Source organism: Protopterus annectens, chromosome 13.part0 (genome assembly GCF_019279795.1).
Source record: "Protopterus annectens isolate FY-2018-M chromosome 13.part0, PAN1.0, whole genome shotgun sequence".
In the NCBI taxonomy this organism is placed as follows: Eukaryota; Metazoa; Chordata; order Ceratodontiformes; family Protopteridae; genus Protopterus; species Protopterus annectens.
In genome coordinates this window covers 1,181,697,540-1,181,723,984 of record NC_056747.1, presented here as the reverse complement: position 1 = coordinate 1,181,723,984, position 26,445 = coordinate 1,181,697,540, and positions in this window count along the sequence as shown.

Genomic DNA, 26,445 nt, shown 5'->3' with positions numbered 1-26,445 from the left:
TGTGTGTTTTGTATACTCCCTTTTTAAAATGCATATATTAAAAAGTGATGTATATGTGATTTTCAAACTAGTTAATAATACTCTTGTATGATTGTATATATCATTGTATGTATTTCAGTCCTTTCTGTTCATGTACTGAGGAGCTTTTCTTCCTGGGCCCCCACTGAAAATGGATTCTCAACAGCCCAGTGGACTTTGCTGGTAAGCAAAATGCAAATAAATAAATAAATGAATACATAAACTTAAAAAAGATGAAGTGAAGCGTTTTTATTTAGCCTGAAGAAATTTCTGAGCCACAGTATTTTTATGTGAGACAAAATTTCTATATTGACTTCCAGCTTTTTTTTTTTTCACATTCTCCTCTATGTGAGTTTTTTGTTGTTGAGCTTATACGTTGATGTAGATAGTGACTGAGTGTATATATTAATGTAGATAGTGATTGAGTGTATACGTTAATGTGTATAGTGATTGAGTGTATATGTTACTGTAGATAGTAACTGAGTGCATACGTTAATGTAGATAGTGACTGAGTGTATACATTAATGTGGATAGTGACTGAGTGTATACATTACTGTAGATAGTAACTGAGTGTATACGTTAATGTAGATAGTGACTGAGTGTATACATTAATGTGGATAGTGACTGAGTGTATACGGTAATGTAAGTAGTGAGACATGATGGGTTCAGTCTTTCATGATGTCCTGTTAGGAGTATTCACCTTCAAGAAAATTTTCAAGGTGTGTACTTACTAACAAAATTGATTAGAAAAATGACACACTTTTTGCATAAATCACTGTAAAATGTGATATTATACATGGCAAAGTGATTAGTCCCATCAGTGAGAGTTAATTTACATTTACAATGGAAAGTGTGACAATACAGTTCAAGGGACAGTATAGCAGTTGCTTCTATGAAGATTCCTTCTAACTGAATAATTATTTTTGACTGAGATTAAATGAATGAAATTCTACCTGTACTTACATATGTCAGCTTGTTTTCACATACAGAAACACACACAAAGATATGCAGATGCATATGCACTCAGACAAAAAGACACACACACACAACACACACACACACACACACACACACACACACACACACACACACACACACACACACACACACACACACACACACACACACACACACACACTCTCTCTCTCTCTCTCTGTCTCCCTGCAATCCAAGTCCATGGTAATTTAATTATGATTAAGTAACAATTGTGACCATTTGTCTTCATATATCAACAAACCCCACATTTACCACCTTGTAACAGGATACACCCTAGTTGTTTGGTAGTGATCTAATAAAAAAGTAATATATTAAGCTTTTTTTTCTCATGTGTCATCATTTAACTCTGGTAATGAGACATAAAGTGAGTCGCATTTGCACAAACTAACCTTGTCTTTCTAAATGATCACTTCTTGACTAGGTACCCCTGAGTTTTTGGCTCTATATTATATTGTCGAAATGGCATTACAGTGAATGCCATTTTAACAACAAATATAGAGCGAAATCTGGAAACAGCGAAACCCCAGGTCACTGATTTTTTTCCTGGGGAAAAAACGGTAGATCAACAAGACAGTAAAAGTGCCCCCACACCTCCCTAACTAAATATGCCAACTCTGAGATCACACTACATTGGGGTAAAGGGCAATGTCATGGCTCAGGCCAAGTGATTTCTTTCCCTAGGAAAGAAATCGCTGACCTGAGCTTTCGCTGTTTATGGATTTCGCTCTACATTTGTTGTCGAAATGGCATTCGCTGTAATGCCGTTTCGACAATCTAATATAGACCCAAGTTTTTGACTATGCTCAAGTGACAGAATATCCCAATCCCTGAGTCAGAAAATCACTTTAAAAATACTTGCATTTGGTGAGATACACCAACTTAAGATGTTTTATACACCTCGTCTGGACTGGCTACTCCATGGTCTTAACCATTAATGGTAATGGTACATAGTGGCATATAATGCATTGTCAACAAATGTTAGTTTATATACTGCTGTGTGCCAGATACTGAAGGAGAACTGTAATGCTGGTCAGTTTCATTACAGCACTTTAGTCCTACTTCTGGGTCTGTTTTATTCCGTTTGTTTTAATGGTGACCCATTTAGTTAATCATCTTAACTAATTCTTGCTGCCTTAAAATGTGAAGTGTGAAGGCATCGACATGTATTTAAATAAAAATTGGAAGCTGCACTGTTTGTCAATGGCCAGTTTGTCAATGCTTGGAGCACTGAACCTGGAACATCACCTATATCCCCCTTCTTTGTGTTTCTGCAAACTCAGTGTTGGCATATATATCTATATATCTATATATATATATATATATATATATATATATATATATATATATATATATATATAGAGCTATTTATGTAGCTATATAGTTTATGGATTTGGGGCCTTACACTCATGCTGGGGACTGCAGGGAAGCTTGTATCCCCTGCAAAACCATGTTTTTTTTTTTTGAGTGTCCCTGTCAGTCTGTTAAGGATTTAGATGTTTTGGGATCAAATAATCATATTTTGATTAAATAAGATGCAATTATTCACACTGGATCCATAAAAAAATCACTGTGTATTGTGTGAAACACAATACCCAACTCAAGCTTACTAGAAAAATTAAATAAACTAAGAATAAACCCCTATGTCACTTGCTGGATTTCCAGCTCTCTCACAGATAGGATGCAGGAAATAAAAAACATGGGAAGCTACCTCCACAAAGAGACCAGTCACCAGTGCAGTCCCTCAGGGTTCTATGCTGTGACCTCTCCTGTTTGGCATCTAATTTTCTGAAGTAAAAGCCAATACCAAAGGGCTTTGGCTGACCAAATTTGCAGATGACTGCAAGACAGGAGCAGTTATTGAATCCCCAAACAACTTAGCATTCCTGCAGGAAAGTTTGTTCCAAATAAACAAATGGTGCCAAAATCATGGACTGAAACTAAATGCTAAAAATTGCATTATTGTATCCTTTGGGAAGTCACTTACCTGGAAATACCACATTGACAGTATGTCCCTTAGGTGTTGACCCAGTTGTTCAGGATTTGGGAACTTATGTAGAAAGCGACCTAACTATTGACCAACAGGTGTCCATTGTTGTACAAGGCCTAAACAACATGCCCTACATGGACAAGCTCAAAGCTGTGTCACTATACTTGGTATCCTACAGACTGCCAAGAGGTGACCTGTGTCTGGCATGCAAGACATCCAACAACACAATACTGATGGATTTGTTGCACATCAGAAAGTCAAATGGCATCAGAAATACTTAGCCTAGGGATCTAAACTTCTTCTGCAATATCAACAGAATGGTTTGGAGGGATAGGTATTTCTCACAGAGGATACCTTATAAAACAAAGTTCATATCTGTCCATATTCAAGCTCAACTTGGATGTTTGGTTGGTAAACAGAAAATTTACCCCAAGACTGCCCCCTGTACTTCTAATGGACAGAGGGAGCTCCTGAATGCTTTATCCTACACGTACATCACTTCAAATGTTCTTGGTATGATCCCAATTATTCTCACTAGGGGTAATAAATAATTATAAACCATGGGATTAGGAAGGCCAGTCTAACACAAAATGAGATAGGTTAATCAAAGGACCAAAAGGGAAATTGGCTAGGCTGAAAATGGCTCACAAGATCAGCTAGCCTAGTACTTATCTGTGAACCTATGAACATCACAACTTGTGTGAAAAGCTGACTCATGGGTTCAACAGGCTTCTTTAGTTTTCCCAGAAGACCATCTCCATCAATCCATTAGAAGTACAGGGGGCAGTCTTGGGGTAAATTTTCTGTTTACCAACCAAACATCCAAGTTGAGCTTGAATATGGACAGATATGAACTTTGTTTTATAAGGTATCCTTTGTGAGAAATACCTATCCCTTTATCACATTAAACCTTTCCTGACACCAGTAGCCAGAGCCACAATAGCTAGAACCCATTTAATCTCTACCCTGTTATATGCTTCCCCCATATATACCAATCTTTCTAAAAATAATCTTAACAGTCTTACTAGATCATACAATAATATTGCTAGATTTGCTACCAACTCTCCTTATAGGACCCACCATTGTCAGAATCTAAAACAGCTAAGATGGCTTGAACTACCGCTACTACTACAATTTAACCAACTTATAATCGCCCACAAAGCCCTACACCAACCCAATAACACCCCAATTCTCTCTACCTTTATAACACCTTATAATAATTTGAAGAATCTGCACTCTGTCAACAAAATGTTGATACACACTTCCTTCTCTAATAACTTAGCAGGTGATTTGTTATTCTCAAACTCAGTTAGTAAAATATGGAATCAATTACCAAATGACCTCACTACCCTTACCTCTCTCCCACTATTTAAAACTAACCTAAAACTGTTCCTCTCCAATCACTGGTTATGCTCTTGTAACAACCCTGACTAACCATTTGTTTTTTCTCTAACTACCTGTTACCAATCAAAATATTATTCTCTACCATAAATCTCTACTTCTAACCATTCCTTATAACTACCCCTCCTCCTTCTTCTTTGCACTCTCCTCCTCCTTCTTCTTTGCACTCTCCCCCCTGAGTATTACTTCTTATCTGTAACTCTATTAGCCATTTTTTTCTGTCTTATTCTAATTTTTGGTAACTGCAGAGGTATTACGCCATATTAATATTATTGCCAAACTTTTTCCATGCAATGTTCAAAATGTTGTTTTAAAATGTCTATTCTATAAATGTAAAATCTAAATGTTATTGAATGTTTTTGTAATGTCTCTATGATGCTGTGTAACTGGAGATTTTCTCCCCGGGCCTCCACTGAAAATGGACATGTATCCAGTTGGACTAGCCCGGTAAACAAATGTAAAATAAATAAAAAATCTGACTGTGCAATTCTGCAAATAAAATGACACAAACAAAACAAACCTTAATGAAACTACAGTGTAATAATCAAAGATTCTTTCCTGAAGTCTGTCATAAATTGTGTTTTTTCTCATCACTCAAGAACACTGCAGTGTTCAGTGTTGCATTACATTAAAATTACACTAAAACGCTTTGTTGAATGTGTGTGTGTATGCACAGTGCAAAATGCGCAAATAATTGTTGACGTCAAGTTCAAAACTTCAGATAACTGAGAGCAGTACTTCCTGTCTGGAACTGTAGAATACTATTTAAAGTAACAACTAAGACTTGCAATTCTAATGTGAGAATAAAGAAAAACATCAGCTTATTTGAGATAGTAAGCAGTGAAGAACATAATTTATATACATGGTTTACAAGGCGTCAGCAAATGTTAAAAGTCTTTATAAAAATTATACTCTGATTTCATTTCATGTATTACACTATAATTTATGGAAACATCTTTAGCCAATTACAAATATACTTCCTATTAGAAATGCATCAATCAGAGGAGCAGCTCACTGCTTCAATGAATAATCATGACATCTTAACAAACAGGCCTGTTGTACAGCCAAGAAATGAACAGTCAGATTAGCCAGGTTTGCTGCAGCCATAGCAAGTCTTTCTGATGACCTGCCATTGGATGAAGATGCTCCAGAAGACAAGCTCACAGGCACTTAGTAGGCATGTGATCCCCTTGCCCCAAAACTGGTTAAGTGTCTTGCTCAGAGATGTACAGTAGGAAAATACAGAATGTGGGAATCAAACTTTTGATTGTAAGAAAGAAGTTCATTAACAGCTCATATTTTTAACCCTATGGGCTAATTTGTCATATCATTCCGAAGTCTGTGAATTAGTGGGATGACAGGAATTAAAACAAAACTCACATTTTATCTTTTTTTGTACTGCAAATTCCAGTTTCGTACTCTTATTGTGGGTTTCTGCTTTCCCACCTAGTTATTTTTGGTTTTTATTATGTAAGTTGCCACATTTTAGGCTGTTCTCATAGTCTTGTTGACTATCTCGTTATCCTTTTTGCACCTCCTCTTGTGTTCGTCTCTTAGAACCTCCTCTTGTGTTCGTCTCTTAGAACCTCCTCTTGTGTTAGTCTCTTAGAACCTCCTCTTGTGTTAGTCTCTTAGAACCTCCTCTTGTGTTCGTCTCTTAGAACCTCCTCTTGTGTTCGTCTCTTAGAATCTCCTCTTGTGTTAGTCTCTTAGATTACTTTTTGACATCAAAAGTAAGGCAAATCTTTCCTTTCAAGCATGTTACAAGGTCACATATAAACACACAAAAAGAACTGTGTCCAGTGGTACCCCACTGATTCCATTCTTTTATTTCAGTGGACTCTGTGTTTAGCCAATGTTTACTCACTTGACCACCAAATTTTCTATTCTTAGGTATATGCAATATGTTCATTACCCTTCCATGTGATACCAATCAAACGCCTTGCTGAAATTTCTATAGGCCATATGTATTTTCCCTTTTTGATTTAATACACTTGTTTAACAATGAAATAATATATATATTTTTATATTAAATCTTATTTTTCAACTGAGCTTTACTTCATTTTAAACCAACACTAACAGAAGAGAGAAAATGATGATACACAATGAACTTTATAACAGATTTGTAAGTGCATGGAGCATGCTGATTACATTCTGATATTTGGAAAAAAAAAAAACAAACCAGTTAAGGTCCAGAGTGGTGTGTGACCCGAACCTAACAAATGTTATGCATCCCATGCTAAGATCTGCCTGTACTGACCAGCAAATGACAGTGGCAGAAAAAAACATTGTTTCTGTCTGCTGGTCATTCCAATGTGTCCCAAAGTTCCTGTAATGAACTTAAAAAATTGCTAGAGTAACAGGATTTGTGTTCACACATATTTTCTGAAGGATACAAACTCTGAAACTGTAATACATGTCTTTATTTAGTGATTTAAGTTCTCAGTGGCTTGTTCGAAAACCACAGATTTTATGAGGAACAAACCAAAAATCTGAAGCAATAATCTGGACTTTCTGTGAAAATATGGACAATTGAGAGGCATGAAAGGCAAGTGTAAATGTAATGGACTGTGTTACACTGCCTTTGTGAAGTGTCCATTAAGTGTTTTATGGCTTTGAAAGCCAGCAAAACACTTTGCGATTTTTCCCCTGTAACTAGTAGTACATGGAGCAGATAAAGTTCCATGCACTGCAAAGAATTATGATAATTTCTCCAATCATAACCCCTTATTATATGTTCTTGACATGGATGCCAAGATTCATTTCTATAGCTTCGTTCCAGAGGTGAATTTCTTAGCATCTATGTCTCAAACATATAATAAGTGGGTTATGACTGGCAACCTGATCATAATCCTTTATATCATTCCATCTTTGGTACCTCAGTTAAATCTATTACATTTGTTTGCCATGAGCTTACTGTTAGGAGTCCATTTTGCCTTCAGCAATTTTCCTCACACACACTGTTTCCATAATTTTCCTTACGACCGAGATTACACTGATTGTTCAGTTTTTAGCCTGTGTCTTAAGTATATGCTTATGAAAAGGATTCTCTTCTGTTGTAATCCAGTGATCGTGAACCTTACTCACTTCTCATGATTTGTAGAAAAAAGTTAGTTAGTTGTACTGGCAGTTCTCTCAGTTTTCTTAGACATCTAAAGTAAATTATATTATTTTTTCCCCGAGTTCTTTTAGGAACCATTGTTGTGTGAAATTATAGGAATTAGCTCATTTACCTTTAACATGCCTCCTGGCTAATTTTGGTAAATTTTCCTTCACTTTTTTTGTGCACATTGCTCAAACATACTAATTTAGCAAATTTACCTTTTTGCCATCCTTGTTTTCAACCCACTCACCACCACCATCCATTTTATTTTTACATCATTATTCATGTTTTACTTCTTTGCTCCCTTACATATCTTAAAAGGTTTTATTTCATTTCTTGATGTTACTGTCCATCTTTTCCTGTTCTTGGGTTTTGCATTTCTGAGTTTCCTACCTCTATACTGACCGCTGTCCTCTACCTTCTATACTCCATCTTACTTCTTAAATGCGATATATCTTTTGATAATCTTCTCAGCTTCCTTGTTTCAGAACCACATTGATGTCTTTTTTTTAGATTTGCTTAATAATTTCCTGCAAAGGTTTGTTGTTCCTGTGTTGCCAGTTTTAAGTATTTCCCACTGTTATCTGGATGACCTTGTGAGCTCTTATTTAGACCTTCAGTGAAGCACTATCACATCTTGCCTGGTGTATCCTTTTGAAATTCAGAACTCATAGTTCTGATTAACTCCCTTTTGTATGTAAGCGACAGTGAGCCATACTAGTCAGTGATCATTTGTTACCTAGTCGATAGCCACTTCTACAACGGAGATCCTTTCATCCTCTCTGTAAATTGTGAAATTACAGGAATTAGCTTATCTCTAACATGCCTTCTGACTGATTTTGGTAATTTTTCCCTCACTTTTTTGTGCACAGTGATCAAACACACTAATTTACCAAATTTGTATTTTTGCTATTCTTGTTTTCTACCCACCACCACCATCCATTTTATTTTCACATTATTACTCCTTTGTAAATAGTATAGCTAGCTGTGTGAAACCTGCTCCTTGTAGGTCAGCATGAATGATTCTTCCTTTACATGTGATAGAAGTCAAGGTGTTGTTGTTGACATGTGGCATATGAAGGCCATCCATCAGGATTATCTGTACTCTCTCTGCCATTCTAATGATACTAGTTACCATTTCCTTTATTGTTCTTCATTAGGAGGAGCGCTGCTGTGTACACATTCCTGTGTGGATGGTGACTCATGGTGCCTTATCTTATTTACTTGTATGTTATGCTGATTTCATTGTATAGAAGACTATACTTCCTTCCTATTTTATCCAATAGAGCCTGGTAGACTTATACCTCAGTTGTGGTTCTGTGTATACTTTGCTTCAGTTACTGCCATATTAGCACGGTACGGTTTTATTTTTTCTTCCATCAATGCCAGTATTTATAGGTTCATAGGTTCATAGGTTTATACTAGGCTATCTGCCCTAAGGCATTTATAAGCCTAGCCCAAATTATTGTGGCTTACGCCACCCCTTATATGAAAAAATACTGTGCCCATTAGTTTGTTGTGCCTCTGTCCAGCAGTGACCCAGAGATGATTCCCGGGGTAAACCTACGATCTCCCATCCACAGGTCTAGATTTCTCTTGAACAGAGTCAGCGAGGTGCTCTGCCTCACATGGACTCCAGCACGCCCTATTTATATCCGTGCTAAGGTTTAAGTCGCTTGCTCTAGTGGTTTTGGTGGATTTGGATTTTTGAGGTGGAGCATGTCCATTAATTCGGGTTGGACATGGCCTTGTATGTCAGGCACATGTCACCTCTGAGCAGACGGTATGCGACTGAATAGAGCTGGAGTTTCTTCAATCTGGCAGCATATGACAGATTTTGGAGTCCCTTTATCCTTTTGGTGAGGAACTTTTGGGGTCTCTCCAATTGCTGCAGATGTCGGGTGAGATACATCCCGAATGGGGCATTGTACTCGATCATTGGTCTGATAGAAGAGTACAGGGGAACAATGACCTCACTAGATCTGGATGTGAATCCCTTCATGATCAGGTGGGCAATGTAGAAGGTCTTTCTAACCACTTTAGCAATGTGAGTGTCAAAAGAAAGGCCACTGTCAACCTGGGTCCCCAGGTCCCTGATAACCTCTTCTGTGCTTAGTGGATTGCCACCTATATGGTAGCTTGGGGTTACCTTGTTTTAAGGGTATGACTATACATTTTTTGGCATTTAACTTCAGGCCATGGCTCTGGCACCAGCTATCTGTTTCCGTGAGTCCCTTCTGAAGGATATCAGTGTCCGATGCACTTTCCACTATGGAGTTTGCAGTCATCTGCAAACTTTGTCAGCCAAAGTCCTCCCATGTTGGCCTGTACTTCTGAGAAGTAGATGCCAAACAATAGGGGGCCAAGGACCGAGCCCTGTGGGACACCACTTGTGACCGGCTTGGAGTCTGACACAGCGCCAGCAACTCTAACCCTGTGGGTTCTGTCCTTAAGCCAGTTTGCAACCCATCTTGTGACATATGGGTTTACATTTAAGCTGGTAAGTTTTTCTAAAATACCCGAGTGGGGTATTGTGTCGAAAGCCTTTGCAAGGTCAAGGTAGGCTGTATGGACTGCCTTTCCTCATCAATGGCCTTGGTGACTATTTCAAGAAGTCGACCAAGTTCAAAAGGCATGATCTTCCCTTGACAAAGCCAAACTGGGTCGGGTCCAATGTCTGCAAGTCCCCTATATCTTTGTTTATGAGCTCCATTATGATCCTCTCCATAGCTTTGCAGACTAGACTTGTTAAGCTTGGGCGGTAATTACCAGGGTCGAGGCGCCACCTTTGTGGAGTGGGACCACAGTTGCCGTCGCCACTCCTTGGGCACGTATCCTGTGGTAAGGCTGAGATTAAACAGCTGCCTTATGTGCGGGTTTAATTCCTCATTTAGCTAGCACACAGCCGGGGACACCATCCGGTCCCATTGATGCTGTGTTTTTAGCTTTAGAGAGCAGCTTTCACCTGCGCATTTGAGATGTCCGGGAGGCTACACTCGGCTGGGATAGTTATCTCTCCTTTAGGGGAGAGGGTGAAGTTTGCACTGAACCTGTCTGCCAGTATGTTGGCAATGTCTGTGGGTTCAGTGATTTTTGTATCATTTTGGACTAATTCTGAGCATATCTGTGAGTTTCCACCCAGGTTCCTAACATAGCTGAAAAAGGCCTTATGATTGTCCTTTGAATCCATGGCAATTTTTCTCTCAAAATTGGCCTTAGTTGATTTTATGAGTGCTCGTATTTTTTACTAATAATGATCAGGGGTGACTTCCCTTTTATGGATTTTGTTCTATCATGTAATAGCTTTCTCCTCTTATTGTAAAGTTTGTTAATGGCTGGGGTCCACCAGACTGGATGTTTGCCCTTTGTGGAAAGAGTCTTGGTTTTATTTGGGATTGCCTGATCCATGCAGTCCTGGAGGTGTTCATAGAAGGCATTTGTAAGGGCTTCCGCAGCTTGGGTTGTGGTTTCCTCTGACTCAGGGGCCTTGAAGGATACCACACCAGTCTTGAGTAGTGTGAAGTTTGCTTTAGAGAAGTTCTTCACTATGGTTTTTTTTTTTGGGGGGGGGGGCGGGATGTGGATTTCCAGTGAGATTAGTTTATGATCAGATCTCACCAATGAGGGATATACTTCGGTGTGGAGCATTTTGTCCCCATGTTTGTGACAATGAGATCTAGTATATTTTCTCCTCTCGTGGGAACAGTGACTAGCTGTTCCATGGCATTTGAATTTATGAACTCCAGGAACCGTTGGGCTAGAAAGTTAGGGCTTGAGTAATGTTCCCAGTCTATATTCGGGTAGTTGAAGTCACCCAATATGATGGTGTTTGGAGATACATTTATACCCTCCAGTGTCTTCAGGAAGGCTGTGTGGGGTTCCTGAGTTTGAGAGGGTGGCCTGTAGCATGCTACAATTTGTAGAGCAGTTTTGCCTATTGTTAGTTGCACCTGGATGGTTTCCAAGCTTCATGCGTTGCCACCAACCTGGAGGTGTGAGTATCCTTTATGAATATGGATACACCCCTCCTTTTGTGGAGTGGTCCGGTTTTGGGGCCGCATGATATGAGGTAAAACCTAATAGTGCCGGGGTGCTCTCAGGAGCCTTGAACCAGGTTTCAGTTACAGCACAGACATCGATGTTCTCCATACTGAGTAGGGCCTCGAAAAGTGCATTTTGAGATTTAGACTTCTGGCATTGAGCAGCATTACCCTCAATTTCTTCCCATTTTTGTTTTCTAGGGTGGTAGGTTTAGAATTTGAGCCTTGCCTAAAAAGGCACTATGGGGTGGCAAGAGCCTTAGCCAATATCCGAATCCCAGGGTGGGCTTGTCAAGCATGTCATCCCAGGCAGACAGACACTGGATCCCCTTTGAATGACACCAGACATTAAGCCAATTGTTAAAGCTGATCATCTTGTCTCTATATTGTGGCATCATTCTTGGTGAAGGAAGGATACTGCTCAGGGTTAGGGTCATACCTGCCTGGGCTACATAATCAGAGAGCTCCTCTATGTCTCTTTCATGCAGTCCAGGGAGGGTCTCAGGTCGCTCACACCAGCATGGACAATGACTGTGTCATATTTGTACTTGCTGTGGAGTGACCAGTGCTTGTGTTATGTGGCGGATTCTAGCCCGATAGGCAGCTTACTGTGACCCTCTCCTTGTTCAGCCTGGTGAGTGGGACGTCAGTGTGTCTGACTATGGAGTCACCTATGACAAGTATGTTTGGTGTTGTATTTGGCCTTAAGGGCTGTGACTGCTTTGCACACTGCTTTTGTGGTTTATGTGTTGCTTGTGGGGTGTCTTGAGGTAGCAGTTGTTTGGGTGTCTGCTTTGGAGGCCTCTGCTGTTTAGGTAAATTTTACTCAGAGCCTCGAGTATGTCTTTGTGTGTTTATGTGTTTGATTCAGTGGAGTGGTAGCATTATGTGAGGCTGGTTTTGTGGTGTGTGTAGTTGCCTTCTCCTCCTGTCTGGTCTTGCCAGTCCTGAGTTGAGAGAGCTCAGCCTCCAGTTTGGCTAAATAGCTGCATCTCTCGCAAGTATTTGTGTTATGTGGGAGGAGGAGAGGGTTGTCTGTGTACATGAGGCAGTTATAACATTGCCTCAAGATTCCCAGATTCACCAGCTGGACCGAGAGGAGATTGACAACTGACCTTTGGACATGCTAGAATAATATTGGGAAATCCTTAATTGAAAACAAGGGCCAGTGGGGAGTGAGGGTGTAGTGCTTTAATTTTTAGTGCTGACTTATATAATTGCTTTAGTGAGCAAGTGCCAGGTAACTTGAGTGCAATGTGATACAAGTAACTAAATGCAAAACGACAAACAGTAACTTTCTTTCAAGTGAAACAAGGAAATAAGTACAGTAAGCAATGCAGATATCACTAGTGATCCACAGAAGCGCTGAGAAGTTGCGATTAGGTGAATTAGCTTCCAGGAAATAACAAGCAAACAAACAACAAGTATATAAACAAAGCTAGATTCAGTAGGCCTGGATCTAGTCTATGCTAGAGCAAACAAGGTGAACCAATTTCAGTAAGAAACAGTTCAAATATTCAGGCACTATAAACCTTTAACCAGAAAATTCCCAGCTCAGAAGGGCAGAGTCCAGCCTCTTCTCCCACAAGAGTGCAGTCCACGAACCTTCTTAATGTAAAATAACTGGCCTGAAGCCCAAGTGCCTAAACCAGAACTAATACACTTGGACACTGGGCTCTCAATCAGCAGTTCCCAACTTAGAAGGATGAAAGCTACCTGTCCTGCCACCACAGTGCTTGCCACAAACCTTCCTAATGTAAAACAACTGGTCTGAAGCCCAAGTGCTTAATCCAAAAGACTTGAATGATAGCTACACTTTAATCAAGTTACAACCAAGCAGTAATAAATACCATTGAATACTTTAGAGAATGTCTGGATTAGTGCTCAAGTTACACAAACAAAGCTAGATCCAGCAGGCCCGAATCCAGTCTATGCCACAGCAAACAAGGCACCAACTTCAGTAAGAAACAGTTCAGATATGCATGCACTATAAGCCTTTAACCAGAAATTCCCAGCTCAGAAGGGCAGAGTCCAGCCTCTCCTCCCACAAGAGTGCAGACCACGAACCCTCTTAATGTAAAATAACTGGCTTGAAAGCCCAAGTGCTTAAACCAGAATTAATACACTTTTAGAATAACAGACACTGAGCCCTCAATCAGCAGTTCTCAACCTAGAAGGATGTAAGCTACCTGTTCTGCCACAACAGTGCAGACCACAAACCTCTCAGTGCAAAACAACTAACTGGTCTGAAGCCCAAGTGTTTAAACCAAAAGGCTTAGAATGAGTTACACCAAGCAGTAATAAATACAATTGAGTATTTTAAGATGATGCAAAAGTAAAAAGTAAGTAAAAACACAAGTACAGTAAAAGCAGATGAAAGTTTTTTTTTTTTTTTTTTTTCTCTGAACACAAGCTAAAAGATCAGAAACAGATTTGAGTGCTGGGAAACTAAAACTGGATTTAGTTACAAAAAAAAAACAAACTAGAAGGCTTCCTCTCAAACACAGAAAGGCTTGGGGGCTCAGAAGCCTACAAATAGTCTGTACCACTTAACAAGAAAGGCAGGAAATAAGCTTAATTTTTTTTTTTTTCTATTTCCCAGATGCTCTCTTTGTACACAGTAGGAGTGCCTGAAATCAGAATATGATCTCACTGCACTCAGTTGAGTGAGCAAATGAGATGGGCCCAGAGGCAGGCTGAGGGGCGGGCAGTTTCAATGCCACTAAGATTAACACCAAAACAAAAACAGGGCGGGTGGAGAAACTTTTTGCCTAGACTGTGAACACTGGTACCCCTCACCTTCCATTTTTAATAATTGATCTGTCACGTGTTCCTTCATCCTTCTGTAGATATGTTTTCACTTTCTCAATTGATTGTTCCCCATAGTAGATTAGAATTTATTTAATTAGGTACTTTTGTATTTTGGAAGATTGAAGGAAGAATATTGGACACTAATCACTTTTGAGAGTGATGCATCCTGACATGCATTTGTTAGACTGGTTGCCTAACAACCAATAAAGTAGATGCTATAGGATCTGTACTAGGCTACCAGCTGTGCATTCTGTTGTTGAACACCATTACACAATGTGCTTAGAATTACTCATGTCAGGGACAGACATTACGACTGAGAATGTGAATGTATGCTACCCATCCAAAGTCTTTTCCATTTTCTCATACTCCTGCAATTGTTCCAATTCCTTTTGCAGCTAGATTATTTGTCCCTATTTAGACATCAAGCTTCTTATGATGTATTGATTCTGTTTTGATTCTAAAGTCACTGAACTAGCAAGGGCAGCTGGAAGTGCTACTCTTTTATTCAGTATCTTATAGAGTTTTGAAGGGAGATCTCTGACTCACTTACCAAGCCATTAGACCAGATTGTCCCATACCTCCTGTTCTTCCATGAGTCCAGTATCTCCACCAGTACTAGAACCAAGGTCTTTTCCAAAAATTAAAAAAAACAAGACGAAGGGCCAGGTTTAGCACCTTCTAAACCTCTGGAATAAACTTCTCTTGCATGTTTAGCAGTGTGAATCACTGCCATCAGCACTGCAGCTCATTACTAGATGACTGAATGAGTATCCACAAATCTACTCCAGAACTGACCACTGTGGTCCTCCTGGAGAAAGGAGGTGTTGCCTGAGGGAGCGTACTGACAAGACAAGAATGGTCATGAGGTTCAATTGCCTTGGAATGTCTATTAATCTATCAGTCTGTGAGTCCAGAGGAATCAATCCCTGCCCCTCTAAACTCTAGGATTAGGCATACAACATAGCCTGTCTGTTCCCCAGTCTCTAGTTCTATCCTTTTATTAAATCCTGTTCCAAAGATAAAAGGTATTCTTCCATTCAGAGATCTGCTGCTTCTTTGCAGTGGTTCACTTGTTTGAAGGTTTTCACTAATCTAATTAGTCACTGCACATAATGCAGCCTTAAGGGAATCCTTCTGTATGAGGATAACAAAAAAATATGAAATAGACCATTTGAAAAGCTAAACCTCTATTCCACTATTCTTGCCTTTCCACCATGTACCATTTTTTAACTGTATGTAGGTTAAGCAGCCTGCCTATCATTGCAAATGCTTCCAGGAAGAACCTGTACTTACTGCAAAGCACAGGTAATATTTGTCTGTTTATCATCATAGCCTCCCAAAGGACATCACTCTACAGTCCTAACCAAGGCAAAATGTCTCCCAATAAAGAAAGATGCACACTCCCCTGGCCCCCCTAACATACAAACTACTCCAAAATAAAACATTTCAGTTTTATTGGCAAGTTGACTCATTAAAATAAATTCCATTGGTAACCTTAGATCTCAGGCCTCCCTCAGTAAATTAATTCCTCAAAATAAACTGCATTGTACACAACACAGTCTTTTAATAATAGTCCCACAAATGAGGGACTCTCTTCCTATGAAACTTAAATCCACCTAGCCCTTCCCCAAATCCAGGAAAGAACTTTAAAAACACCTATTTAAAGAGGTGCTACAATACCCAAGGTGTTACATGATAAAAAGCCCCTATCCTCACACCTCCTTTTCTCCAATATAAACACACAATGCAGCCCCACTGGCAAACTCATAATAACTTCTCCTCTTCTCCACTCTCTCACCTCTCACCTACTTTAACCCCTCATCCCTTACCTTCTACTCAAACCTCTCCCCTGTAACCCTCTTCACATTCCTTCCTCTTATTACATTTACCTCAACTTCCCCCCTTTTCATTTTTCCTTCTGAAAATAATTGTATACATTGTAAATGCCATCTGATAACTTGTATTTTACACTCTGAGCCTCTATATTGTATTATCATACCAAAACTGTATGAAAAATCAACTGTTCTTTATTAACTTAATTGTAATTTTATCAATGTATTGTGCTTATTGTACTGTCCCTGTTATGGGCTGAGCCAGAAAATAATCCACCAGGATTAGTACTCTTCCCTGTTAATAAAGAATAAATAAATACAAGAAATAAATGAGCTTACAAGTGCTACAGTGACAGCCACTGAGTTTTGACCATGTGCTCTAAGATGAACTATTCCTAGTTAAGTCTTGAGAACTACTTACAGATGGGAAAAACATAATATCTAGAAACTCTGTCAAAAGATTTCTTTATCACAGCCAAAAAACAAAAAGTCCTCTCAGGCTATGGACCAAAAAAAAAAAAAAAAAAAAAAAGGAAAAGCTAAACTGCAGGAAACCACTTGATACATTGTAACAAGCTAAAATACAACACACAAAGCACTTCAGAGCTTCAGCTGTAACCACAAGTACAGGTATTACATTAGTTTCTGAATGCTGGTATTATATTATCAAACCACTGGCATCTGCCAATAGTGTCCCCTAACACTTTTTACCCAGGGCAGACTCCCATTTACCCCAGCTTAGCTACATCTCTGTTTCTGTAAAACTCCAATGATCCATTCAAAGTGTGCTAAAAACAGATCTAGGTTTGAGTGGGATAGAGACTGGAGATATGGAGTGTAATATTACTTTGTACGAAACAAGCAGAACGCACAAAAATATACAAATGACAAAAAAGAGAATTTCCTTTGTGCGGTGTCTGTTGAAAAGTCAACTTATCAAAGTGTGAGATATACAGAATTCCTTAACGGCATAGCTATGCAAAACATACATTTACAAATATCACTTGTTATCCTCCGTGGTCTGACAAACAAAATTTGCATTTATTTGGAGTAATGAAAACTGCCAGAAGTGCCTCTCCTTGTGTTACTATCACTGGCCATTAATAGTATTAGTAATATTTCTTGGTATATTTGAGGAAACATTGTTTTTTTCACACAGCAGGTGGCAAGCAAATGAAACATCCACAGAAACTGGTGGAAACTGAAAAACATAATGGTTAAAAGTGTTAAAATCAATGATATTTTTCTTGTGAGTATGCAGCTGGGGTTTTCTTTGATAAAAGTCCCTCAGGGGATTCAATAAGCACTACACGGCCATTTTTTACTATGTGCTCATCTTGGCGTGATGCGCACATGGTAGCAATGTGTTTTTAGATTCAGTAAGCACTGTGTAGGGGCGAGCACCCCTGTGCAAACAAGGTAAACACTGTGGTATGCTAATTACAGCATAAGCAACTGAATTGCACACTAATCAACCAATCCAACACAGGAGCGCTATTCAACATTGTGTAGACTCAGTGCTGATTTTTCCTGCGAATTCGAAAACTTTTGGAATACAGCCATGGAAAGGAGTCTACATGGACAGAATGTTAGGGGCTGCTGCTTCAATTCCTTTGTATGTGCTGCAGGCTGAAGCCAATGCTGCTGCTGCTAATAGGCCTAGGCCTAGAAGGAGAAGGTTTTTCAGGCCCTGTTTAACTTTTCATAATCTACATGATGTGTAATTTTTAGAGCACTACAGGGTGGACAGGGACAAACTACAGGAACTCTTTGACATCTGCCATCCTCAACTCAGAGCTAGAGCCAACCGAGGGGAACCCATCCCAGTGGAGACAAAGGTATGTGTAGCCCTTAGAACCATAGCTACAGGTACCTTTCAGAGACCAACAGAGGGACATGCTAGGGGTGTCACGGACATCAGCATCCAGGATCCTCCACCATTTCTTGAATGCTATGCTCCAACATGCCAGTAACCACATATATTTTCCCCATAGTTCTGAGGAGAGGGCCAGATATATGTAGGAGTTCTACCATGTAGCACACTGACCATACTGTACTGTACTGGGTGCCATAGATTACACACATAGAGAAATTAAAGCACCACCTGGGGAATAGGGTGGGCTCTACATAAACAGACAGGGCTACCACTCTACCAACTGCCAAGTCATGTGCAATGCGAAGGAAATCATCTTGAACATGTGTGCTGGCAACCCTAGCAGTTACCACAACTCACATATCTGGCACACCTCCCAAATGTACCAGATGTTCACTGGGGGATATCCCTCAGGGTTATTTATGGGGGATGCAGGCTATGCACTGGAACTGTGACTGATGACACCCATCAGAAATGCATACACACCCATGGAAGGATGCCATAATGAGGCACACCCTCAAAACAGAAATATTATAGAGTGTGTGTTTGTGCTGCTGAAGTCATGGTTCTAGTGCCTAGATACATCTGGGTGAGCCCTGCAGTACAATCCACCGACATGTACAGAAATATACATGGTATGTGCCATGCTATACAACATAGTCCTGAAGAAACAGCTTCAGCAAGATCAACAAGGGGAAGGGGCACACATCCCACCACCAAGGCCAAGGTCACCACAGCCACAGGCAGATGAGGCATCAGAGGAGGAACCACCAGCTGCTGTGTATGTAGCCATGCTCAGTATGCCCTTATATTGGCTAAGAGACAATGCACAGCACACTCACTCACCACCTAGGGGCCTAAAACCTTCCTCCTACTCACATACATATAGTAACATCAATGCCAGGCAACTCAAACAACCATTTCCTTGCCATGTATTGGCTGTGTACTGCTTGCATCAGACAGAATCAGTCTTGAACTAAAACAGTGGCAACTGTTGCATTTACAAGGTAAGTCCTGAACCTGGAATGTATTGTTTAATAATATGAATGTGTAGCATATCCTTGTATTTCATGAGTTGGTACATTAAACAAGTAAAAGGTGGGAGATTTGTATGGAAATGACCTTAACATATGATAGCAGAGACTTGTATGACTTATATGTGTCTCTTACTAAGCAATAGGCTTCGGGCATCAAAGATTCACACAGTCATACCTCTCAAAAGTACTAATGATCACTGCATGCCCTCTGTTTGGCACCATATGTTTGCACTGAAAAATCATTAAAGAGAGAAGTTAGAAAGTAATGATACACATTGCAGTTTCTGACTTCACAATCCTCACAAGATCATTCACTATAAAGTTGTGAAATGTTGATGCTATCAACTGTCTAACTTTCCAAGGCCAATATAAGTCAAAGGTACAATTACCAGTTCAAAACCACAAATGCATATATAATAACTACGAAGTTAGCTATGCAGCGTGAGCATCAGACACAAAGCTTATGTATCCCTGAATCTAAAAGATATGAAACAGGGATATGGCACAGTTATTATCACTTGCACAAGGTGTTGTGTGGAAGCCAGGAAGCCTAGGCTGACACAAAAGGTTGGTGAGTGTGTGTAACTATAAAGCAGACAGACATTTGAATAAACCAGCAAATGGCCAGTGAGACAAAACGAGTAACTGTTGTGTTCGTGTCTGTAGGATCCTCAAAATGAAACTGGTATGTGAGTGTCTGCATGAACACAGCCAATCTTTGAGCTTGCTCTACATCTTGGTATGTCAGACAGGTGTGAGCCATGCATGGTAGAGGTGGCAGTTCATTGCTGTCATCCTTGATCATGAGAATTGGCTCTTGCATGAGTTGCACTGGCACATCAATGCCCACGGTCAGATGCACTGCTGCTTCCTGAATGTGACTGATGTATGTTGGATGAGCTCCCAGCATGCCCAGGACCATGATCCCATGGCTTGTCATGTCTGATTGTGGACAGCACACTCACTGATGGAGCAGTGGAAGTACTGCCACAATGGGAGCTTGATTGGGCATGGCCATGTTGGCTGACAGCAGATGATGTGGCTGACCTATGCCCATGAGGATGCCATTTCCCTCCCAGCAGATGTTCCAGCAACATCCCTTGTTCCATCACAGACACCTCTCATTCCATCTTGACATGTACCCGATCCATTGAAACAGCAACAAGGTAGAGGCAGTCACACATGTCAGCCTGTGCCAGATCTACAACCCTGAGCATTTGTCTGGATGACCTATGGAATGTGCCTCTGCATCCATGATTGCCCTAAACATACTTTGAATGGCACAAGAAGAGGAGGGACAGCAGACCCCATCCAAACACCCCTATCAACCTTCCTGCATGGCACCTCATCCACACTTTGGCTATGGCCAGGCACTGATGCTGCAGTAGCCACACTTCCCTAATCAACGGCCTCGCCCTCCACCTGTCGAACATCTGAGGGTTCAATGGAATGGGTAGGCATAGGCCTGCTGGCTGTGTCTGATGGAAATGCAGGGGATGTGACACCCATGCACTGGCCCAGTAATCAAGGAACCTCAATCCTCACCACTAACACCAGTGAGGGATGTGCACATTGGAAGGATAACAAGTACACACACAGTAAAGTACAATTTCCCTTAAGAGCACACAGAGATCACAGTCAGTCTGGGGCTGGTTTCTCCCTTTCTGTCCAGATCCCCAATAAGGCTTCCCACTGGCACAGGTATAGGGTTCAGATCTCAGTTGAGTCATCAAGCCAAAGCCTCCATCACCCTCTCTGACCAACCAGTGCTTCATGTAAATGCCCAAGTAGACTATAAGGTAGTACAGACTGCCACCAACATCTGCTATCAGCTACTATAAAGGCCCTTACTAAAGGGTGTCCAATTCTACTGTGCAATGTTATTATTATCCAAACTGGTAAGTGTGACTGAGACTTGAAGGCTATTTAGGAGTGGCTTGTACAGTATCACCAAATACATGCAAGTACTATAAGAGCTTAAATATCTCTACACAAAACAGCTACAGTTAAAAGGTTTAAAAATATTTAATAATAAATAATAAAAGCACAAGACAATACTTATCAACTCAACACAGTGACAGCAGAGAGTTCAGAAATCAGAGGAAATACTTTAAAACAACATTGTAGGACAGTCTCACATAAATATAGAAAACATCTACACTCATCTGGTTATATTCCTATCTATCTTTAAGAGAAATACTAAGATCTAAGTCTCACTTACAGAGCAAAGCAAGTGCTGGTGAGATGATGTGTTCAGGTTCAGAAACAAATACAAAATGCCCTCTCATTCTCTCTGAGATCGTTTTTAAATTGATAATACACATTACTGCTGGATCATTTCAGATTGCATTATTCTTGTCACATCTGTTCAAGTTCCCAGGCTCACAGAACTTAAAGTTTTAACATTTCTTTGTGATATGCAGCTGCCATGAAATCACAGAGCAATAAAAGGCACTTTACATGTGAAGCCTAGTAATTATCTCTGTCTTAAGACAATAGAAAGAAGCTCCTATCTCATACATCATGTCTCTTAGCTTGAGATTACACACTGTTGTAACATTCTTTACTTATCAGCTTATTTTCTTAGAGTTTGCAATTAAGTCTGTATGTCCCAATTTCTACCATAAAACATACAGTACATAGGCATAGAGTTTATACACATTTCTGCTTTCTTCCAGCAGGGTACACTGTGGTTACATTTTTGAAGCTCAGCACATAACACAGTTTTCTTACATTTGTGAAACAAGCCTGTGGATCATATTAATATTTACAATGACATACAATTATTTACAGAATTCTATCTAGCTGGACTGGCAGCCTCTCAGTTTATCACACCCCCCCTTTCAGAATTCAAGTTAGTTTTTCATGGGTCCCTTGAGAAACGTTGGTTGAGAGGGTTGAGTCTATCTGGATATACCTTACCCCATTCCCTGTCTTGAGAGTCCATTTGCACTGACATTGCTAATCCCACTGCGGTGCTGCACTGACATATCATATACTTGCAACCCTAGGCTCCACCTTAGTAACTTGGCATTTTACTGGCTGGCTTTGTGTAATCATGTTAGGGGATTGTGATCTGTAACTACAGTGAATTTCCTTCCATATAGATAATGCTGAAGTTTCTGCAGTGCCCACACTATGGCTAGACATTCCTTTTCTATAGCTGCATAGCATTACTCCCTGGGTTGGTGCCTATGACTGAGATAAACCACTGGGTGCTCATCTTCCTCTGAAGAAATCTGGCTAAGTACACCCCCCACCCCACGGTTTGAAGCATCCACCTGCACAACAAATCATTTGCTGTAATCTGGACTAGCTAACACAGGGGGTCCTCCCAAAGATTCTTTAAGCTTCTGGAATGCCTGCTGACATGCTATGGTCCACACTACCTTATCTAGCCTGTTTTTCCTTATCAGGTCTGTGAGGGGAGCAGCTATGGTACTATAACTGGGGACAAACTTTCTGTAGTACCCTGCTGTCCCTAAAAATGCCCTCACCTGCCTTTTGGTAGCAGGTGCAGACCATGTCTGAATGTCTTCCACTTTGTCTGGTTCTGGGCTGATCTTACAATTCTCCACTCTATGTCCCAGGTAGGAAACCTCTGCCATACCCACCTGACATTTGGTGGGCTTAATGGTCAACCCTGCCCTCTGTAGTCTGCCCAGCACATCCCTGACACACTAAAGATGCTAAAGATGCTCTTGCCAGGAATGGCTGTAGATGGCAATATCATCCAGGTAAGCAAGGGAAAATATTTTACTCCTGCTAGGATATGATCTACCAGCCTCTGGAAAGTTGCTGGGGCATTTTTCATCCCAAAGGGCATCTTTGTGAACTCATACAAGCCAAAAGAAGTCACAAAGGCTGACCTCTCTCTAGCACTGGTTGTCAAGGGCACCTGCCAGTAACCCTGGGTAAGATCAGTGGTAGTAAAATACGTAGCCCAACCCAGCTGCTCTAGGGCTTCATCTGTCCTAGGCATGGGGTAAGCATCTGACTCTGTGTGACTATTTAATTTCCTGTAGTCCACACAAAACCTGGTGCTGCCATCCTTCTTTGGTACCAGCACCACTGGGGTGGCCCAGGGACTGCTGGACTCCTGAATTTCCCCTAGTTCTAACATTTCCTGTATCTCCTCCCTCAGTCTGTTTGACTCCCTCAGGCACCCTATAAGGGGCCTGCCTAATAGGCCTTTGGGGTCCTGTATCCACATGGTGCTGCACCAGGTGGGTGCACTCTGGTTTCCCAGTGAACATGTCCCCAAACTCCTGTAACACTGCTCGGATTTCTCAAACCTGGGTAGGAGATAGCCGCTGGGACATTGATACCCCTTCCACTGAGGTGTCAGTCTGAGCCTCACTGAGGAGATCAGTCACCAGATCTCCCTCAGACTCCTCCTGCAATCCACTGCAAATACTCAGCACAAGGGCCTCCCTATCATGGTAAGGTTTCATCATGTTAACATGGTACAATTTTTACTCCTGCCTCCTGCCTAGCAGTTCCACCATGTAGTTAACATCACTGACCATCCTTACCACCATGTAGGGTCCCTCCCAAGCTGCCTGTAGCTTGTTGTGTCTGACAGGAAAGAGAACCATTATCTACTGCCCTACAGCATACTCTCTAGCTCGAGCATTCCTGTCATACCAGACCTTTTTCTGCTGTTGGGCTTCTGCCAGGTTCTCCTGGGCCAAGCCCATGAGTTCCCTGAACCTTGTCTTGAGGTTTAGGACATATGCCAAAACAGACTCCCTGTGAGATTCACACTCACCTTCCCACTCATCACAAACTAAATCTAGAGGTCCCCTCACCCTATGCCCATACAGCAACTCAAAGTGTGAAAAACTTGTGGATTCCTGGGGAACCTCTCTGTAAGCAAACAACAGATGGGACAAATATTTGTCCCACTCCCTCTTAAACGGGTCTGCAAATGGCCATAGCATGGACTTGACTGCAGAGTTTAGCCTCTCAACAAGACCATTAGTCTGGGGATGGTAGGGGGTGATGCTTAGGTGCTTCACAACATAGTATTTCCACAGGCAAGCCAGTAGGTCTGACATGAAATTGGCAGCTCTGTCAGTCAGTATTTCTTTTGGGAAACCTACCCTGCTGGACATCTCTAACAAAGTATTTGCCACCTTTTCTGCCTCAATGGAGGACAAAGCCACTGCCTCAGGGTATCTTGTAGCATACACAAAAAAAAAAACACAAATATCAAGCTTCACACAGGCAAGATCACATATAGATGTTCTTCATCCCACATTGCTGCAGTCCTAACACTTGGGTAGTCCGCTGTCCCAGTCGGCCCGAATACCAAAGTATAAGGCTGACGTCGGTCAGGGCATTAGCCTGACGGCAGGACGGCAGGGTACAAATGCGCATGACCGACGTCATATCCTCAGTCTTTTTTGCCGCATGGTCCGATGCAGAAGCAGTTTTGCAAGTGCAGGTTGGCGTTCTGAGATTTTCCGAAGTCGGAGTTTCAGACCGAATCAAGTTGGCTAAGTACCCGTTGGGAATATTTTGGTTTTTCTTGCCTCAGTATTTTACGGATGTCAGAAAAAGTGAATAACTGTATTTCTTGTGGGAAACAGATACCTCATAGGGATTACCATACCTTGTGTATACCTTGCTTAGGGCCTGAGCACGACGTTGTTGGCTGTCGCTCTTGTGCTAGATTTAACAAACGCACGATAAAGAGAAGATTAGATTGTGCCAGGTTAGTTTTGGGAAGCGTGTAATTATAAAATGCCGCCGGATGCTCCGGCCCGCTTCCCAAAAAGCGCAAGGACAAAACAGCAAAGCCTAGGCTGGAAGAACTGTCCCGGCCGCCGGTTCTTTAGAGGGCTCGGTGGAGCCAGAGGTTCAGCCAGAAATTTCTTTGGAATCCCAGGGAGAGACTTTATTACAAGATGTGACCTCTCAGGAGGTAGGCCAGGCGGAAGGGGCTTCTCAGGTAGCTGTTCTTCCCTCCCTTCCTAAGGTGGTTAGGCCCTCCCCTGCTGTTTCCAAGGCTTCTCCCAGGGGCAGGCCAGGTTTGGTTTCAGGTGTTACCCCTAGTTCTTCAGGGTCTGTACCTAAGAAGCATATGCTTAAGATGGCAGAAGATTTGATTACAATGATTAGAGGTTCTATGCCCCCTCCTGATAAGAGGCCTAGGGTGGAACCTGAGCTTGGGAGTTTTGAGCAGTGTTCGGATGCTTCTGAGTCTTCGGCTGAAGACTTGCAGGAGTATTCCCCTTACTCTGATTCTGATGTGGATGATTCTACTCCTTCTGCTTCTCCTCCTGAGGATTTTTCATTTTCAGAGACTCTTCATTCCATGAGGGAGCATTTTAAATGGGAAGGTCAGGATTTCTCTGATTCCAGGAAAAGGCTTAGGGAATTTTGTTTCTACCCCAGCACAGGCCTTTAGCTATACCTCCTGTTCTAGATGTGGTGGAGGATGTTTTTGCAGAGGCTTCTCTGAACCCTGATTCTTTGCCTCCTGCTCCAGTTAAACCGGATAGATATTATAGGGTGCCTGAAGCGCATAAGTATCTTTTAAGAGTCCTAGGGCAGACCCAGAAACTGTTTCACAGGGGCCTAAAGGTGTTAAGGCTTCTGTTGTTAAAAATCCTGTTCCTCCGGATAAAGAGGCAAGGGCTTTGGATAGATGGGGAAAGAAAGTGTATACTTCTTCCACTTTGGCCATGAGAGCTTTGAATTGCCAGTTTCACATGTTGAAATATCAAAATTATCTCCTTTCACAATTAAAGTCTAAGGTAGATGCTTTGTCGGAAGGTATTGAGTGTAAAGAGTTGCAGGATTTAGTTCATGTTTCTGAACAGGTGGGTAAGCATTCTTTGCAATGTGGTTTTGATGCTGTGCAGGCTCCTCGAGGGTGGCTGCCACTGGTTGTTCTTCGCAGGCACGCCTGGCTGAGGGATCAGAATTTAGCTGAGCATGTGAAGACAAGGATTTTAGATGCTCCTTTACAATCTGATGTTTTGTTTGGTTCGCCTGTGGAAGCAGTTCTAAAGAAAATGGAAGACAAGGCTAAGTCTATGCAGACTGTTAAAGATTTTTTGCAGGTTCAGCCTCCGGGTTTAGTAGAAATTGGCCTACCAAGGTGGACATATCCTGTTTATGATTCCCAGTCTAGGGGTAGGTCTAGACGTGGTAGGGGCAGAGCTCAAGGTTCTTTAGGCCCAGAACAGGAGTTCACCTGCTCAGTCTTCTGGTGAGGGCAGGTCAGTCCTTTTGTAAACAGACCCAATGACCTGCCTTTTCAGCTGCCAGAATCTTCTCGCCTGGCAGCACCTTTGGGAGGAAGGTTGGCACTCTTCAAAGAAAACTGGAGTTTAA